The following is a 20796-nucleotide window of genomic DNA, read 5'->3' as shown; positions in this document are numbered from 1 at the left end:
TCTACTCTCACTACAGATCACAATGTCATCTGCAAACATCATAGTCCATGGGGACTCCTGTCTGATCTCATCTGTCAACCTGTCCATCACCACTGCAAACAAGAAAGGACTCAGAGCTGATCCTTGGTGTAATCCCACATCCACCTTGAATGAGTCTGTCATTCCGACTGCGCATCTCACCGCTGTCACACTATTCTTGTACATGTCCTGCACTACCCTAACGTACTTCTCTGCCACTCCAGACTTCCTCATACAATGCCACAACTCTTCTCTTGGCACCCTATCATAAGCTTTTTCTAAGTCCACAAACACACAATGTAACTCTTTCTGTCCTTCTCTGTACTTTTCCAACAATATTCTCAGAGCAAACATTGCATCTGTAGTGCTCTTTCTCGGCATGAAACCATATTGCTGCTCACAGATCTTCACTTGTTTTCTAAGCCTAGCTTCTACTACTCTTTCCCATAACTTCATGCTGTGGCTGATCAGGTTTATGCCTCTGTAGTTACTGCAGCTCTGCACATCACCCTTGTTCTTGAAAATAGGAACCAGCACACTTCGTCTCCACTCTTCAGGCATCCTCTCACTTATCATGCAAATTCTCATCTATAAAATCTAACTGATTTGTACAGTTTTTGGTATTACCGTTTTTCTGTTTTTAAACTACAGTCATTTGTAAATTCTACAATGGTATATGGTTATTTTGACATATTTGTACTGTTAAATTCACAGTACAGTTTGTTCCACATTTTACACATTATTGCTGTAAAGTAAACACCACTCCATTGTTTTTCATTTAACAATTTCTTTATGTTGTGGATTCACAGGATTTCACCATTAATTTCACAGACTTTTTTACAGTGTTCTGCAAAATTTCTTGGATATTCGTTTTGTAAATTATTTTGTCAATTGTGTCAGTAGCATGGCCCAAGCAGAGGGTCACCTCTTTGAGTCTGGTCTGCTTGAGATTTCTTCCTCAAATCATCAGAGGGGTTTTTTCCTTACCACTGTCACTTGTGTGTTTGCTCTGGGGGTTGGTAAGGTTAGACCTTAATTGTGTGATATGCCTTGAGGCAACTTTGTTGTGATTTGGCGCTATATAAATGAAAATAAATTAAATAAATTAAAGTTTCACTCACTCCAGTTGACACTAAATAGACTCATGGTCATATTGAGTATCACAAATTCGCCTATTCGAACATGTCTTTGGATGTGGGAGGTAGCTGGAGTACCCAGAGGGAACCCATTCAAACACAGGAAGAACATACAAACTCCACATAAGCAGCAGGCAGGAAGTGATTGTAGGATCTTCTTGCTGTGAGGCAACAGTGGTAAGCATTAAACCACCAAGCTGCCCTGGAAAGTAGCCAGTGATGCATTATTGTTTTATTTTGTATAAATCACCTGGCATCAGGGACAGATCACTCTTCATGGATTAAAAAAAAAGAAAAATCCCTACTGAATGCTGTCTCTGGACCCTACTCAGCTAGATACATTTAGATTAGATAGAACTTTATTAATTCCAGTAGCACACAGGGTAAGAATCACACAGAGTATCAAAAGTAGAAGCAAGAAACAATTTGCAAAACGTAAATACAAATATAAATATCAGAACTACTGCTTTACTGGCTACATCTGCTCCTCTCCTTCCTGTCCTCTGTCTTCCTGTTACTCCTTCTCCTCCTGAGTGAGGAGTTGTACAGTCTGATGGCCTTTAGGGTCAAAGGAGTTTTTCAGCCTGTTGGTCCTACACATGACGGTGTGTAGAGGGTGAATTTCATCATCCATAATCTAAGTGAATCGAATCAAATAGAATTGAATCTAATCTAATCTAATCTAATCTAATCTGTCAAGTATCTTTTCTCTATGGTGAATTTTGTGGTGAAATTTGCACCAAAATGCATGAAATGGCATCTAAAAATTCAAACTTTTCTGGGGAGCATGCCCCCAGGTCTCCCTATGGGATCATGACCTCTCAGTTGCACCTGACTCATTCACAAATCCAGGCTCCCCCCTCACAAAATCCTGGGTCTGCCCCTGCCTAGTATTATCAGCAAGTGAGGGACCAAAATGAACCAGATTAATGGAAACCACAGAGTTGTGTTCCCTGCGGTACTGATGGGATCCAGATGAATAATGTGTGTGAATTAAGGTTCACTTAACTCTGCATAAAAATGACAACTATGACAATTGGAAACTAGCAATAGCACTTGCATTGCAAACTGCTTTGTGCCAGGTGGAAGATAAGAGTCCTTAGTTCCATAGCTGCATTATTAGTTATAGAAATAGTTATAGAGATAGAGTGGCTGTCTTTAACAGGTTAATCATAGTGTGGCTGGTGAGCATAGCCATCAGGTGCATACTTAAGAACACACAAAACATGTCATTCAACACCATTTTAAATAAATGTCTTGAGTTTTGATTTGAAAAGTGCTAGGTCAGAAACAGAGCATAAAATCAAGATGTAGTTTGTATTTTGACCTCGGAACATCTAAGTGAAGGTGACCAGACACCCACAATGTCCTGTTGTAAGTGCGGAGAGTTAAAATTTCAGACTAGTAGGAAGGTGCAAGGCCATTAATAGCTTTAAAAACAAACATTAAAATCTTCAAATGAATTCTAAAAAAAACTGGAAGCCAGTGGAGTGAGTAAAGTACAGGCGTAATATGTTAATTTCTGGAAGTGTTCATTAAAAGATGAGCAGCAGCATTTTGCACAGGTAGGACGCATGCAAGAGAAGACTGGTTAATACCAGCATAAAGTGCATTACAGTAATCAAGTCTGGAGCTGATGAAAGTATGAATGGCTGTTTCAAGATCACGCCTACTGAGAACGGGCTTTACTTTAGCCAGAAGACGCAGCTGAAAAAAAAAAAAACCTGCTTTGGCAACACAGTTTATCTGTTGATCAAACCTCAAACAGCTGTCAAATATCACTCCTAAAATGTTGACGGTTTAAAATAATTAGCCAGAACACCAAAGTTTGACAGAATAACATATGGCATTCCATAATGTCAAAACACAATGGTCTCTGTTTTACCATCATTTAGATAATGGAAGTTTTAAGACGGCTACTACTTTACATCATGAGTTCAATTAAATAATGAAGTCAGGGCATCACTTCTATTATGGGCCTTTCACACTGAATACTTTAGTCCAATCCGTCAACACTTTCCAATCCGTCAAGATGCGTTTTTAACGCATCAGATGCATGACGTCAGACGCGTTGCTTCGGAAGTGGCAAGGAGGAGGAGATTGCCACACTCTGGCTGTTTCCACAACCTGAAAAAAGTTCAGCGATCGCCATCTTGAATTTGGGTCACCTGAACCACAAAAAAGCTTTAAAAAACAGCAGTAGAACGATCCTCCCATCACCCTGCTGGGAGAAGCTTTTTTCAGCTACTTTTCGGAGTGACGCCAACTGAGGGAGGACTGATGACTTGGTGGGATATCGATCAAACCGCGACAGCGGGCCGACCCGCACGGAGAAGCCGGCCTTCAGGCATCATCACGTTTTGGATATATGTGAAGTCCCAGTTTGCCCAACGGAGTTTAGTTCTGCAGCTTTATCGAGGTGAGAATAATAGAAAAATAAAACGTGACGTTTGCTGAACTGCTGTGAAGGTTTAATGATCGGCTAACGGTAGCGTAGCCTTTTAGCACAGTTGATCTGAGTGAACGCTTTAATTTCTAAATGGTTCAGTCTTTTTTTTATTTTTACCAAATAAAGCTACAGCTTTTTCAGACACCACAAAAGCTCAACTTTAAATAACTTATTTTTTTTCGGGTGTTTTTTTTTTCCATCGTTTTTTTCCCCCATTTTTTTTCCTTTTTTATATATAAACTGTTCAGTGTTTCTTTATATTTAAAGAAATATTTTTATTTGTCCCAATCAGGAACATTTGCTGTGCAGACAACCAAACTTCCATTGATGTACAAATTTCCATGTTATTTTGTCTAAAAATAAATATCTGAGGTTCCTTATGTTAAACAAGAAATTATCTAATCTGACATCACAGGTGGTTTTAATTTACAGATGAAAGGTTTCTAAAGAACCATTTATTGATTTATTTAGCTATTTTAATTACAAATGTGCTACATTTTTTTTAAACAGTAATCAGAAATTCTGAGGTAACACAACAACAAAAAACATTTCCAAGGATTTTTCTTCAGAAAACTGCTCTATAAATGAGCAGTCCTGTCACAAGTTAATGTTTTGTACAGATCAGTGGTTTCTGCACCGATCCATTTTGTATAGATCAGTGGTTTCTGCACTGATCCGTTTTGTATAGATCAGTAGTTTCTGCACCGATCTGTTTTGTATAGATCAGTGGTTTCTACACCGATCCATTTTGTACAGATCAGTGGTTTCTGCACTGATCCGTTTTGTATAGATCAGTAGTTTCTGCACCGATCTGTTTTGTATAGATCAGTGGTTTCTGCACCGATCCATTTTGTAGAGATCAGTGGTTTCTGCCACTAGTCTTCCGTGTTTTGGCCCAACACGTCATTCCTATTCCTATATACGTCACAGCTCAGAGCATTGAAAGTTGGATTGGACTGAACTTTGACTGCTTCAGCCTGCCAACAAGCGGCAATGCGCGTTCCCGTCAGAAACGTTGATTTAGCTCGGCTTTGGTGCGACGCATCTGATGCATCTAAAAAGCAATGCGTCTCATTGAAAGTAATGCTTTTTAGACCAATTTTTGATGCATTTGACGCATCTGACATATTCAGTGTGAAAGGCCCTTTAGTCCTCATGTGAGTGAAGTGATATGCCAACTCCCAAGCACAAGCATGGAGTGATCAGGTACGAAAGTAGCACTCAGTTGAGTGCCACCAGAAACACAACATTAGACCCAAAATCCCACTAGAAGACTACAGAAATAAAACAAACAGGCTTACACTGAATTCTGACAAACAGCATTACATTGTTTACTACTGCTTTGGGTCCTATGGCAACCATTTAACAAATGATTGATGATGAAAGACCTCATTGTTAGTTTTGTATATAACTTAGCACCTGTGATCCAAATCACTTCTCAGAAGTAAAACCAGGATGTTCTAATTAGTACCTGACTGGGAGACTTCTTCAGAACACCATCAGCTGTGTGCATGTTTGTCAAAGCAGAACTGTGCCTGGAAGGGCACATAGTGTAAAACTGGTCGTGAATCCCAATGTGGATCTGTACCAGATCTGCTGTGATGAAAAAGTGATTAACAACAGCCATGGTTTCATACATATTTCAAAGAGGATGTAAATCACCATTTAAAGATTCATTCTTGTTACTTAAGAAGCTTCACACATACATTCTGCGTGCACATACAGCAGGTAAAATATATATTGAACACATCACCTTTTTTCTCTATAAATATGAAACCAGATGTCAGTAACAACCCAAGTAATCCACACATATAAAGATACCAAAACAAATAAGTATAGAAATTAAATTATGTGTAGTAAAATGGAATGACACAAGGAAAATGTATTGAGCACACTTACTGAAATGTATTTAATACTTTGGACAAAAGCCTTTGTTGGTAATGACAGCTTGAAGATGCCTCCTGTATTGAGAAACTGTTTCGTTGTGAACACACCACACTGAGTTCCATAGTCAGAACCCCTTTATTTCCGGCCCCCTCCAGACAAAGACTACTGGTTTCAACATAAATCACCCATCAATACAGAAACTAGTCCCCAAGTGTGATATTAGCCCATTCTTCCACACAAACAGTCTTCAAATCTTGAAGGCTCTATGGATCTCTTCTATGAACACTGATCTTTAGCTGTTCCCTTAGATTTTCCATTGGTTTCAAATCAGGTGATTGGCTGGGCCATTCTAGCGGCTTTATCTTCATTCTCTGAAACCAACTAAGTTTCCTTGGCTGTGTGTTTGGAATTAGAGGTGGGCGATACCGGGAATTTTGGTAGTGATCTGATACCAAGTAAATACAAGCCCAGTATTGCCGATATCGATTCCGATACCGATACTTTTTCATATTTAAGCTTCATAGATCCAAAGGATCCAAAAGACCTAGCACAGAATTTCGCCAAACATTGTATGTGACAACAATATATTATCACAATCAACATTTTTGTTAAAAAAATATCACTCAACACAACTTAAAACAAAATCTCCTGAGGTAGAGGGCTGACAAACCACAATACAAGGGTGTGCTGCTCTGTGTTGTGTGACAATGCAGCGCTGCTCTTACAGAGAGTAGACTTTGATGAATCTGCATGTGCAGTCAGTGCGTGCAGGAGAGAAAAAAAGCTTGAGTATCGATCTTTTTACACAAGGATCCAATATCAATACCAGTGTTGGTATCGATATTATCGATGTTAGGATCGATCTGCCCACCTCTATTTGGAATCATTGTCTTGCTGAAATGTCCACCTTTGTACATTTTTTCTCAAGAATGTCTTGGTACATTTTTCCATTCGTCCTTCCATCAGTGATGTGAAGTTTGCCAGTGCCGGATGCTGAAAAAAAAAAAACAACCCACACCATGATTTTCCCACCGCCAAACTCCATTGTAGGTATGGTGTTTTTGGGGTGATGTGCAGTGCCATTTATGGTGTGTATTATGGCATCCAAAGAGTTCAACTCCAGTCTCATCTGACCAGACTACATTCTCCCAGTATTTCACAGGCATGTCTAAATGTTGTCCAGCAAACTTTAAACAAGCATTAACATGTTTTTTTTTTTTTTTTCAGCAGTGGTGTCTTGTGTGGTGTGCGTGCATACAGGGTCATGGCGGTTGAGTGCATTACTTATTGTTTTCTTTGAAACAATTGCACCTGTTAATTCCAGGTCTTTCTGAAACCCTCTTTGGCTCGTGGACAGTTATTCTGATAATTATTTTCAGTCTTCTGTCAGAGATCTTATGAGGCTCACCTGCTTGTGGCTGGTTTATGGTGAAATGACGTTCTTTCCACTTTCAGATTATGGCCCCAACAGTACTCACTGTAACATTTAGAAGTTTAGAAATCCTTCTGTAACCAACGCCATCAGTATGTTTTGCAACAATAAGGTTGTGAAGATCTTGAGAGAAACATCATGAGATGTTTCTTGTGTGTCACCTTGGTCATGAGACACCTTTTTTAGGCCATCAGTTGTGACTGAACCAGCTGATATAAATTTGCACTGACAAGGTTCAGGATCATTTCCAGTTTACATATAAATTTTAGCTGGCATCTTGGCTTCCATGCTTTTTTGCACCTTACTTTCTTCAGGTGTTCAATACTTATTTCCTTTGTCATTTCATAAATTACACATAACTTCACTCATGGACATTTACAGTATGGTTTGATTTATTTGCATGTGTGGTATACGAGGGCTGTCCGTAAAGTATAGGTCCTTTTTATTTTTTTCAAAAACTATATGGATTTCATTCATATGTTTTTACGTCAGACATGCTTGAACCCTTGTGCGCATGCGTGAGTTTTTCCACGCCTGTCGGTGACGTCATTCGCCTGTGAGCACTCCTTGTGGGAGGAGTCGTCCAGCCCCTCGTCGGAATTCCTTTGTCTGAGAAGTTGCTGAGAGACTGGCGCTTTGTTTGATCAAAATTTTTTCTAAACCTGTGAGACACATCGAAGTGGACATGGTTCGAAAAATTAAGCTGGTCTTCAGTGAAAATTTTAACAGCTGATGAGAAATTTTGAGGTGATTCTGTTGCTTTAAGGACTTTTCTCGGTGCGAGACGTCGCGCAGCTCTCAGGCGGCGTCATCAGCCTGTTTCAAGCTTAAAACCTCCACATTTCAGGCTTTATTGATCCAGGACGTCGTGAGAGAACAGAGAAGTTTCAGAAGAAGTCGGTTTCAGCATTTTATCCGGATATTCCACTGTTAAAGGAGATTTTTTTAATGAAAGACGTGCGGGCGGATTGCAGCGTCGGCTCGCAGCCGCCGCGACGCTCCGCCACAGGAAAAACACCTCTGTTGGAAGCCTTGAGGACACGTTGGAACATCTCCAGCTGATAAACAATTTCTCATATACTCACTCCACTGAAAGCCATCAAAAGCCGCCTGGATTTTACAAATGGTTATCAACACGGAGGTGTTTTTCCTCTGCCGCCACGCCGCGTCGGCTGTGTCCCGACGCGCGGACCCGTCCGCACATCTTTCATTAAAAAAATCTCCTTTAACAGTGGAATATCCGGATAAAATGCTGAAACCGACTTCTTCTGAAACTTCTCTGTTCTCTCACGACGTCCTGGATCAATAGAGCCTGAAATGTGGAGGTTTTCAGCTTGAAACAGGCTGATGACGCTGTCTGAGAGCGCTGCGCGACGTCTCACACCGTGGGAAGTCCTTAAAGCGACAGAATCACCTCAAAATCTCTCATCAGCTGTTAAAATTTTCACTGAAAACCAACTTAATTTTTCGAACCATGTCAACTTCGATGTGTCTCACAGGTTTAGAAAAAATTTTGATCAAACAAAGCGCCAGTCTCTCAGCAACTTCTCAGACAAAGGAATTCCGACGAGGGGCTGGATGACTCCTCCCACAAGGAGTGCTCACAGGCGAATGACGTCACTGACAGGCATGGAAAAACTCACGCATGCGCACGAGGGTACAAGCATGTCTGACGTAAAAACATATGAATGAAATCCATATAGTTTTTGAAAAAAATAAAAAGGACCTATATTTTACAGACAGCCCTCGTACTTGGGTTGTTACCAACATATGATGAAAATTACGTGTCAATAGCACCTTTAGAAATATATTTACTGAGAAAAGTCAGCTAACGTTGCTGCTGCTTTGTTTCACCTCAGGGAGCTTTGGATGCCAATGTCCACTGTGCACTCTGAGAGGTTGGAGGTAATTAATGAACAACCATAAGAATCCTTTCAATTGCATTTGCTTCCTTGATACCACAACACCGTGCACCCAGCACAGTCCAGTTAAAGGGAAGGATAGGTGTCCCTCTGATTGGCTATCATATTCAGACTATAACATGGCCAGGAATAATGGACACTGTAATCCCAACCCTTTTGCACATGTACCCAGGATTATACTGGTATCGACTACTTCTTAAATGGTAAATTGCCCTCAGACATGACCCATCAAGAACACAAGCAGACAATCTTAGTCTTTATTTTAATTACAAACCCATAGAAAGTTACAATATATTCAGTAATATGGTTATTGTTGATACACATTCAGTGCAATCTAACAATTAACATATGATCCCATTTTGTATTCAGTTTATTACTGTATAGGTATGCATGTTCATTATGCTGCGTACCGACGAAGCGGGGTATTGATTACATTTTTTTTATCTGTGTTGGCTTATGGAGATCTTTTATATATTTCTGAATGCTTCTGCTCAGTGTCTTCAAACAGTAGACACTGTTTACCATGCTTCTCTTAGGTTCATTACAAACATTCATTACAAATTGTTGACACACTACTGTGAATTATACTCTCTGGTGAGATGGCCTGCTCTGGCCACCAGAAGGATCAGTCATTGTATACTTTTATAAAGGAATAATCAGACTGTTGCCTTCCTACATTTGTACCTTAATTGTAAAGAGAAGTACTGGTCCTTACTCTTTCCGCTCACAAGATTACTTTTTGCTTTCTATTACTATGAATTGAATTGCGTAAAAGAGCTTTTGTTCACTCTGCTCCTTTTGCTTGGAATATGTTGCAAGAGGAGTGGAAATTAACAGCGTTAATTTCAATGAGAGCTTTTAAATCCAGATTGAGAGTACTTGAAGCCAGCTCCACAACATGCACTTGTTTTTTTATAATATGCTTATAATTTTAATCTTTTTTCTTTTTTTTTTTTTTTGTCGTTAGATTACGTCTGTGTAATTGTGTTACTGTGCCTTGTATTTGCTTCTGCCTATCTTGGCCAGGTCTCCCTTGAAAAAGAGGTTCTTAATCTCAACTGGATTTTCCTGGTTAAATAAAGGTTAAATAAAATAAATAATTGGTGTGAGAGTTTGTCTCTGTGTCTGTGGACAAAATAAAAATGGCTTGATGGATTTCCGTCAAATTTGGTGGGAATATTACTTGGATAGGTATCTATAGGTGATTAGCTTTTGGGGTAGTTTGGTCAAAGGTCAAGGACAATTGTTGTTGTCCTTTCAATCAATCAATCAATCAATACTTTATTTGTCATTGTCATAATAACACAGTTATACATATACGAGGTCTGTCCATAAAGTATCGTACCTTTTTATTTTTTTCAAAAACTATATGGATTTCATTCATATGTTTTTACGTCAGACATGCTTGAACCCTCGTGCGCATGCGTGAGTTTTTCCACGCCTGTCAGTGACGTCATTCGCCTGTGAGCACACGTTGTGGAAGGAGTGGTCCCGCCCCCTCGTCGGATTTTCATTGTCTGGAAATGGCGGAATGAAAAGGACTTTTTTTCCATCAGAATTTTTTCAGAAGCTGTTAGAGACTGGCACCTGGAAACCATTCGAAAAATTTATCTGGCTTTCAGTGAAAATTTTACGGGCTTCACAGAGAATAAAGACTTTAACTACAGGTTTAAGGACCCCTTTAAAGACGGTCAGTGCGCCGCGCTGCGAGCTGCGACGTCGCGGCACAAACCACTGGATCATTTCTAAGCTGATGGCTCTGTGGATACGAGACCATCGTGTGCTCTTTCTCTGGTTATCACAAGACCTGGACATCAGCCATTTTCCGGCAGATTTCACTTTTAACAAGAGATTTTGTCATGGAAAGCCGCGCGGAGGCTTCGCGCGTCACGACCGATTCGCTGAAGAAGCGAGACAAAGGAACACCTCCGTTTCGGAGTGTTAGAGGACAAGTTGGGACATGTCCAGCTCTCCACAAGTTCTTTTATACTCACTCGACTGGTAAGCACTGAAAGCTGAGATATATCTTCTAAGTATATGAATTCAAAGCACCTGCTCTGCTCCCAAACACTGGCCCTCAGCATGTTACATAATTACACTGAATCAGAATCAGAGTCTTAATCAGAGTTTATGGTGAAGCTGCAAACTATAAATTATTTTGATTATTTATTTATTTTACATTTGCTTCATTTTCTACAATACAGTAGTGTTCAGAATAATAGTAGTGCTATGTGACTAAAAAGATTAATCCAGGTTGTTGGGAAAGTGTAGTGACATGGACCCACAACAGGGGGCGCAAATGAACGGTCAATAGATGAGCAAAAAGTAACAATTTAATGTTGTGAATGTGCACAACGAACATACAGACAATCACAGAATATCATAACAGTCAATACACAGAGGTGACGTGTGGGCAGGCTCGAGGATAGAAGACGTCTGTCCTGAGCAGAGCCGGAACCACACGATTTCCGCCGCCCCAGAACCTGGTGAATACTGGAGCCGCCAAGTCCCGAATTCCCAGGTGATCACCGTCCCCGACTGTCGGATCTGGTACTGCTGGCGAAGAACAAAGACAGTCAAGCGTGGGTGTGTGTACACCCAGTAACAACAACGGTGGGAATGCCACCTCCACCTCTCACTCAATACTTGCAGCGTGTCCTCAGAGGAAAAAGAGTGCCGTATTGCACAGCCTCCACAAAAGGACCGGAACTCCTGCAAACACTCACAATAAACAGATTCTCAATATTTCCACAAAGGCTGAGGATATTACCTCCTATGAAGTATGATATCTTGGCAATGAGGTGGAGATGATGTCTGGTCTTTATGGAGTGAGATGATGTTGAGTAGATGGGTGACAGCTGTCAAGAGGTAATGAGCGACAGCTGTCACCCCCGGCTGTGTCCATGGCGGTAGCGCCCTCTCGTGCCTGAAGCCCGCACTTCAGGCAGGGCGCCCTCTGGTGGTGGGCTAGCAGTACCTCCTCTTCTGGCGGCCCACACAACAGGACCCCCCCTCAACGGGCGCCTCCTGGCGCCCGACCAGGTTTGTCGGGGTGTCGGCGGTAGAAGTCGGCCAGGAGGGCCGGATCCAGGATGAAGCTCCTCTTCACCCAGGAGCATTCTTCGGGTCCATACCCCTCCCAGTCCACCAAGTACTGGAACCCCCGACCGATCCGACGGACGTCCAGGAGCCGGCGCACCATCCAAGCCGGCTCCCCGTCGATGATCCGAGCAGGAGGCGGCACCGGTCCGGGAGCACAGAGGGGTGAGGTGTGGTGAGGTTTGATGCGGGACACGTGGAAAACCGGATGGATCCGCAGTGAAGCCGGGAGTTGGAGCTTCACTGCGGCAGGACTGAGGACTTTGATGATCCTGAAGGGGCCAATGTACCTGTCCTGACGTTTTGGGGAGTCCACCTGGAGGGGGATGTCCTTCGTGGAAAGCCACACCTCCTGCCCGGGCTGGTAAGCAGGGGCCGGGGATCGCCGGCGGTCTGCATGGGTCTTCGCCCTCGTCCGGGCCTTCAACAAGGCAGAACGGGCGGAGCGCCACACCCGACGGCACTTCCGCAGGTGGGCCTGGACCGAGGGCACACCGACCTCTCCCTCCACCACGGGAAACAACGGGGGCTGATACCCCAAACACACCTCAAATGGGGAGAGGCCGGTGGCAGAAGACACCTGGCTGTTATGCGCATACTCAATCCAGGCCAGATGGTTACTCCAGGCCGTCGGGTGCGCGGATGTGACGCAGCGGAGGGTCTGTTCCAAGTCCTGGTTGGCCCGCTCTGCCTGTCCGTTCGTCTGTGGATGGTACCCGGACGAGAGGCTCACGGTGGCCCCCAGTTCCCTGCAGAAGCTCCTCCAGACGTGTGAGGAGAACTGGGGACCACGATCAGAGATGATGTCGGAGGGTATCCCATGCAGACGGACGACGTGGTGGACCAGGAGGTCTGCTGTCTCCTGGGCTGTTGGGAGCTTCGGGAGGGCCACAAAGTGGGCCGCCTTGGAGAATCAGTCCACTATCGTGAAGATGGTGGTGTTGCCCTGGGACGGCGGGAGGCCCGTGACGAAATCCAGGCCGATGTGGGACCAGGGGCGATGAGGCACCGGCAGCGGCTGGAGGAGTCCTTGGGCCTTCTTATGCCTCCATAGACGCCCACCAGAAGCGCTGCCGGACAACTGCCACGGTCCTTCGCACCCCTGGATGACAGGAGAGCTTGGAACCGTGACAGAAGTCCAAGACTGCAGCTCTGGCCTCTGGTGGGACGTACTGACGGTCCTTCGGACCGGTTCAAGGGTCCGGGCTCCGTGCCAGGGCCTCCCGGACGGTCTTCTCCACGTCCCAGGTGAGGGTGGCCACGATAGTGGACTCCGGAATGATGGGCTCCGGTGGATCCGACAGCTCTGTTTTGACTTCGTCTTCGTGTACCCGGGACAAGGCATCCGATCTCTGGTTCTTGGTCCCGGGGCGATAGGTGATCCGGAAGTCGAAACGCCCGAAGAACAGTGACCAGCGGGCTTGCCTGGGGTTCAGCCGCTTGGCGGTCCTGATATACTCCAGGTTCCGATGGTCAGTGAAAACCGTGAATGGCACAGACGCTCCCTCCAACAGGTGTCTCCACTCCTCAAGAGCCTCTTTCACCGCAAGGAGTTCTCGATTGCCGACGTCATAGTTCCGTTCAGCCGGGGTCAACCTGCGGGAAAAGTAGGCACACGGGTGAAGAACCTTATCGGTCTCTCCGCTCTGGGACAGCACGGCTCCTATCCCTGAGTCAGAGGCGTACACTTCAACCATGAACTGGTGGCTAGGGTGGGGCTGCACCAAAACTGGCGCAGTAGAGAACCGTCGTTTCAACTCCTTGAACGCGGCTTCGCACCGATCCGACCAGGTGAAGGGGACTTTTGGAGAGGTCAGGGCGGTCAGGGGGCTACCTACCTGACTGTAGCCCTTAATGAACCTCCTATAGAAATTAGCAAAGCCGAGGAACTGTTGCAGCTTCCTACGGCTTGTTGGTTGGGGCCAATCTCTCACCGCCGTAACCTTGGCCGGATCAGGGGCGACGGAGTTGGAGGAGATTATAAACCCCAGGAAGGACAAAGATGCGCTGTGAAACTCGCACTTCTCGCCCTTCACAAACAGTCGGTTCTCTAACAACCGCTGCAGGACCTGATGTACATGCTGGACATGGGTCTCAGGATCCGGAGAAAAGATGAGAATATCGTCCAGATATACGAAGACGAATCGGTGCAGGAAGTCCCGCAAGACGTCGTTAACCAAGGCTTGGAACGTCGCGGGGGCGTTGGTGAGGCCGAACGGCATGACCAGGTACTCAAAGTGACCTAACGGGGTGTTAAATGCCGTCTTCCATTCGTCTCCCTTCCGGATCCGAACCAGGTGATACGCATTCCTAAGATCCAGCTTAGTAAAGATTTTGGCTCCATGCAGGGGGGTGAACACGGAATCTAACAATGGCAACGGGTATCGGTTGCGAACCGTAATCTCATTCAGCCCCCTGTAATCAATACATGGACGAAGTCCGCCATCTTTCTTGCCCACAAAAAAGAAACCTGCCCCCATCGGGGAGGTGGAGTTCCGGATCAGCCCGGCAGCTAATGAGTCCCGGATGTAGGTCTCCATTGATTCGCGCTCAGGTCGTGAGAGGTTGTACAGCTTGCTGGACGGGAACTCAGCGCCTGGAACCAAATCAATGGCTCAATCGTACGGACGGTGCGGGCAAAGGGTGAGTGCCAGATCTTTGCTGAAGACGTCAGCAAGATCGTGGTACTCAACCGGCACTGCCGTCAGATTGGGAGGGACTTTGACCTCCTCCTTAGCCTGTGAACCAGGAGGAACCGAGGATCCTAAACATCCCCGATGGCAGGTTTTGCTCCACTGAACCACCACCCCAGACGGCCAATCAATCCGGGGATTGTGCTTCAACATCCATGGGATGCCCAAAATCACGCGGGAGGTAGAAGGAGTCACAAAAAACTCAATCTCCTCCCGATGGTTTCCAGACACTACCAGAGTTACTGGTTGTGTCTTGTGTGTGAGTAAAGGGAGGAGGGTGCCATCTAGTGCCCACACCTGCAATGGCGAAGGAGGCGCCACCAGAGGGAGCCCTACCTCCCTTGCCCATCTGCTGTCTAGCAGATTCCCTTCTGACCCCGTGTCCACCAGTGCTCGGGCTTGAAGGGTTAAATCCCCGCTCAGGATTGTGACTGGGAGTCGTGTGGCAATTTGTGTGTGTCTCACTTGAATGGTTTGAGCCCTCCTTAGCCCAGTCTCTAAGGGCGGTTGTTGTCGTTTTGGCCCTTTGGGGCAGTTTCTCTGTGTGTGCTCAGTTGAGCTGCAGAGAAAACACTCTCCACGGATCAGCCTCCCCATTTTGGCCCTGTGCGTTTCCCTAACAACGTCAGCAGGGGGAGCTGTTGCCCCACAAAACGCTGCGGCTGTGGAGCGTTGGGAGTGCTGCACCTTATCGAACCCGGAAGGGAGAGGGGCAGCGCGTATCCGGTCATGTCCTTCGCCTTGCTCCCGACGGCGTTCCTCCAACCGATTGTCTAACCGTATAATGAGATCGATAAGCCCATCTAAATCCCGCGGTTCCTCCTTAGCTACCAGCTGCTCCTTCAGAACCAACGACAGTCCGTTTATGAAGGCGGCGCGGAGCGCAACATTATTCCAGCCGGACCTCGCAGCCGCGATGCGGAAGTTGACTGCATAAGCGGCTGCGCTCTCGCGTCCCTGTCTCATTGACAGCAGCACGGTTGAAGCGGTCTCTCCTCTGTTAGGGTGATCAAACACTGTTCTGAACTCCCCCACAAACCCAGTGTATGCTGATAACAACCGTGAGTTCTGTTCCCAGAGCGCCGTAGCCCAGGCGCGTGCTTTACCCCGAAGCAGAGCAATCACATAAGCTATTTTACTAGCATCTGACGCGTACATGACGGGACGTTGTGCGAAGACGAGCGAACACTGCATAAGAAAGTCCGCGCACGTCTCCACACAACCTCCGTACGGCTCAGGAGGGCTTATGTATGCTTCAGGGGATGGTGGAAGGGGTTGTTGAACCACCACTGGAACGTTCATATTCTGCACAGGGTCGGCAGGAGGACGAGCTGCAGCAGCGCCCTGAGCGCTCGCCGCCATCTGTGTGGAGAGAGCCTCCACCCTGCGGTTCAGGAGGATGTTTTGCTCAGTCATTTGATCCAACCGAGCCGTAAAGGCGGTGAGAATGTGCTGCAGCTCACCAATCACGTCTCCTGCAGACGCCTGTGCTCCCTGCTCTCCCATTGGTCGTTCAACAGCCGGGTGACGCCCCTCGGAGTCCATGACGCTGGCCGAGATATCCTGTTGGGAAAGTGTAGTGACACGGACCCACAACAGGGGGCGCAAATGAACGGTCAATAGATGAGCCAGAAAGTAACAATTTAATGTTGTGAATGTGCACAACGAACATACAGACAATCACAGAATATCATAACAGTCAATACACAGAGGTGACGTGTGGGCAGGCTCGAGGATAGAAGACGTCTGTCCTGAGCAGAGCCGGAACCACACGATTTCTGCCGCCCCAGAACCTGGTGAATACTGGAGCTGCCAAGTCCCGAATTCCCAGGTGATCACCGTCCCCGACTGTCGGATCTGGTACTGCTGGCGAAGAACAAAGACAGTCAAGTGTGGGTGTGTGTACACCCAGTAACAACAACGGTGGGAATGCCACCTCCACCTCTCACTCAATACTTGCAGCGCGTCCTCAGAGGAAAAAGAGTGCCGTATTGCACAGCCTCCACAAAAGGACCGGAACTCCTGCAAACACTCACAATAAACAGATTCTTAATATTTCCACAAAGGCTGAGGATATTACCTCCTATGAAGTATGATATCTCGGCAACGAGGTGGAGATGACGTCTGGTCTTTATGGAGTGAGATGATGTTGAGTAGATGCGTGACAGCTGTCAAGAGGTAATGAGCGACAGCTGTCACCCCCGGCTGTGTCCATGGCGGCAGCGCCCTCTCGTGCCTGAAGCCCGCACTTCAGGCATGGCGCCCTCTGGTGGTGGGCCAGCAGTACCTCCTCTTCTGGCGGCCCACACAACACAGGTTTTGAGTATATTTCTTATTGTTACATGGGAAACAAGGTACCAGTAGATTCAGTAGATTCTCACAAATCCAACAAGACCAAGCATTCATGATATGCACACTCTTAAGGCTATGAAATTGGGCTATTAGTAAAAAAAAAAAGTAGAAAAGGGGGTGTTCACAATAATAGTAGCATCTGCTATTGACACTACAAACTCAAAACTATTATGTTCAAACTGCTTTTTTAGCAATCCTGTGAATCACTAAACTAGTATTTAGTTGTATAACCACAGTTTTTCATTATTTCTTCACATCTGCGAGGCATTAATTTTGTTGGTTTGGAACCAAGATTTTGCTTGTTTACTAGTGTGCTTGGGGTCACTGTCTTGTTGAAACACCCATTTCAAGGGCATGTCCTCTTTAGCATAAGGCAACATGACCTCTTCAAGTATTTTGACATTTCCAAACTGATCCATGATACCTGGTATGCGATATATAGGCCCAGCACCATAGTAGGAGAAACATGCCCATATCATGATGCTTGCACCACCATGCTTCACTGTCTGCACTGTGAACTGTGGCTTGAATTCAGAGTTTGGGGGTCATCTCACAAACGGTCTGCAGCCCTTGGACCCAAAAAGAACAATTTTACTCTCATCAGTCCACAAAATATTCCATTTCTCTTTAGGCCAGTTGATGTGTTCTTTGGCAAATTGTAACCTCTTCTGCACGTGTTTTATTTAACAGAGGGACTTTGCGGGGGATTCTTGCAAATAAATTAGCTTCACACAGGCGTCTTCTAAGTGTCACAGCACTTACAGGTAACTCCAGACTGTCTTTGATCATCCTGGAGCTGATCAATGGGTGAGCCTTTCCCATTCTGGTTATTCTTCTATCCATTTTGATGGTTATTTTCTGTTTTCTTCCACGCGTCTCTGTTTTTTTTGTCCATTTTAAAGCATTGGAGATCACTGTAGATGAACAGCCTATAATTTTTTGCACCTGCGTATACGTTTTCCCCTCTCCAATTAACTTTTTAATGAAACTACGCTGTTCTTCTGAACAATGTCTTGAATGTCCCATTTTCCTCAGGCTTTCAAAGAGAAAAGCATGTTCAACAGGTGCTGGCTTCATCCTTAAATAGGGGACACCTGATTCACACCTGTTTGTTCCACAAAATTGATGAACTCACTGACTGAATGCCACACTACTATTATTGTGAACACCCCCTTTTCTACTTTTTTTTACTAATAGCCCAATTTCATAGCCTTAAGAGTGTGCATATCATGAATGCTTTGTCTTGTTGGATTTGTGAGAATCTACTGAATCGACTGGTACCTTGTTTCCCATCTAACAATAAGAAATATACTCAAAACCTGGATTAATCTTTTTAGTCACATAGCACTACTATTATTCTGAACACTACTGTATATTTGCAGACTGTCTTTAGTGATGATACATTTTTCATTCATGTTTTTACTATTATGGCCTGTTGGGGGCAGTGTGTTACCAGAAAATAATTATTTATTTAGAAAATAGCAAGGATAAGTATAGGGCAAATCTGTCTTTCTCTACACACGCACACACACACACACACACACACACACACACACACACACACACACACACACACACACACACACACACACACACACACACACACACACACACACACACACACACACACACATGCGTGTGCGCGACAGGAAAAAGAGCCTGCATTAATTTTCATTTTAAGGACTGAACATATGAAGCCCCTCTCATATTCTAAACCTGTTAAGTAAACAATCAATGGGTATGGAAGGAGAAAGCGGCCCTAATTTAGGCTTGTTTGGGAAAACAAGAGGCTCCAATAAAAGTAGGAGACACAAGGTGGAACTGCAAATTAATATTCTGGAGTTGAGCAGTGGGCTTGATTTGAGGCTGGTCACGAGGACCTGCCGCCTCCCCCTCTCTGCTTCACACAAGTCAGATAATTACCTATTTAGATTTCACCCAGACAGCCTTTCTGCTGCGAGTGAAGAAGAGCCTCAGTGTGTGAGTGATGGAGAGAGTGCAGGGGGTGATGCCAGAGGCATGATTAACTCGAGAGAAATTAATATGCCAGTTTCCATTCCATGTAAAACACAACTGAATATTTTCATCAAGGCTGATTTTATGTAGGTGACCATGTACTCATAAAAATGAACAGATTTCCAGCTTGCCGGCATTTTAGATGACATTTCTTATCTAGTAAAGACAGCTAACAGATGCACTTTGATGGGCCGGGAGCAAGCCAGACCAATTGGATGTTGATGTCCCATGGCTGATTCATCAAAATCAGTGGCAAAAAAAATGGAACATTTGTTTGCAGGGGAGAGGGCTATTTATCAACAGTGATTGATATCCAGCAACACTAGACCGCCTCCGGCTACACTCATCCATCCGGTGCCAATCATTCAGCAGAGCCAGGAGAAATTCACACCGCCTTCAGCACTGGAATCTGTCAAGGAAGGCTCTTGGGACTTTATCTTTGTGTATTGTAAATCTATTTTGCCTATACAGACATCTATATTATCAAATATATGCTAGCATTTGTCATATATGTGTATATTTATCAGCACCTTTTGCAGATCATATTGTTTAATGATAAATGTGTTCCTTGTCAATGCCTAGGTGGCCTAGAATGTGCGATTAAAATTTACTGAAAACAAATAGCAAAATTCCACATGCCTTGAAAATGCCTTGGATTTTCTTGAGCTGATGAATGCTTTGAAGCCTCAGGGACAAGAACAAGGCATTCAAGAACAAGATCAAGGTGTAAACCTAGAAAAAAAGCATTAAGGTGCTTTAAGTCCAAGACCAAGCATCACTACAATACAGGTCTGTGCAGTTTCAGCACTTTAACCACATACAGATGCACTTCTGATGGCAGAGTCGAGGAAGTGATTGAAAGCCTGCCTTGTTTAGACTGCCAGCAAAATCTGATTTATATCCAGTTTGAATCGGATTCCATGTTGCAGGTGTCAACAATCAAGTTGCATGAAATCCATTTTTTCCAGGACCATTTCAAGCCTCATTTGTCAGTGGTTTGAAATGCGATTCAAATTCTATTTTTTGCAAATCCATTTTGTTTTGTTCTGAATGTTTAGATCACTTTCCAGGTGTGTTTTGTTACATCTGTGACTTTTCACCCCATGTTAAACTAAACCCTGAGAGCTTTATGTGATGAGAGCTGCAGTGACTCTCACCTGCCAAACACCTGCGCACACACACACACACACACACACACACACACACACACACACACACACACACACACACACACACACACACACACACACACACACACACACACACACACACACACACACACACACACACACACACACACACACTATGCTGTAAAACTGCACCCAAAACAGGTTGCTCAGATTGAATTTTGGGTGTGTTTGTCTTTCTGTGCTGCATCTCACTCCTGAAAAACAGGGCACGTCTCTTTGAACGCTCGCATAACTTGTGCAAGAGTCTTGCACATTTGTGTATTTACATCCAGCACTGTTTCAGCTACTGCTGAGTCTTTCCAGATCATTTGTCTTTGTTAAAGACTTTTATTACACACTACATTACTTTTACAATGCTAATTCATTTGGACTTTTTACTGAGCATTTACATGCACACAGTTTTTCTTACGGATTTTTAACCCTCTGGGGCTGATGCCTTTGTATACGACGGATGAGACCAAGCTTTGCTAAATTATAAATAACGCTTTAATGATATGAGATAGAAACTGACTTTTTTTGCTGAAAGGTTAACTCCGCGGACTTTCGATACAGCCATCGGCCATCTTTGTATTCCTCATAGAAGCTGTGTGATGATGTGCGCA

General features: G+C 44.7%; 2 long non-coding RNA genes across 2 annotated transcripts; one reads left to right on the top strand and one right to left on the bottom strand.

Moving 5' to 3' along the window:
- Positions 1–144: 144 nt before the first annotated feature.
- Positions 145–7150, bottom strand: LOC117524094. The gene is made up of 4 exons (XR_004564707.1): positions 7058–7150; positions 3680–3689; positions 323–327; positions 145–155 (listed from the first exon to the last, which is right to left on the bottom strand). It is a non-coding gene; the product is annotated as an uncharacterized LOC117524094 (long non-coding RNA).
- Positions 1858–19700, top strand: LOC117524093. The gene is made up of 3 exons (XR_004564706.1): positions 1858–1951; positions 13622–13625; positions 19689–19700. It is a non-coding gene; the product is annotated as an uncharacterized LOC117524093 (long non-coding RNA).
- Positions 19701–20796: the final 1096 nt, after the last annotated feature.

The sequence above is a fragment of the Thalassophryne amazonica genome, chromosome 14 (genome assembly GCF_902500255.1).
Source record: "Thalassophryne amazonica chromosome 14, fThaAma1.1, whole genome shotgun sequence".
Classification (NCBI taxonomy): Eukaryota; Metazoa; Chordata; class Actinopteri; order Batrachoidiformes; family Batrachoididae; genus Thalassophryne; species Thalassophryne amazonica.
This window is presented reverse-complemented; position numbering and strand designations above follow the sequence as displayed.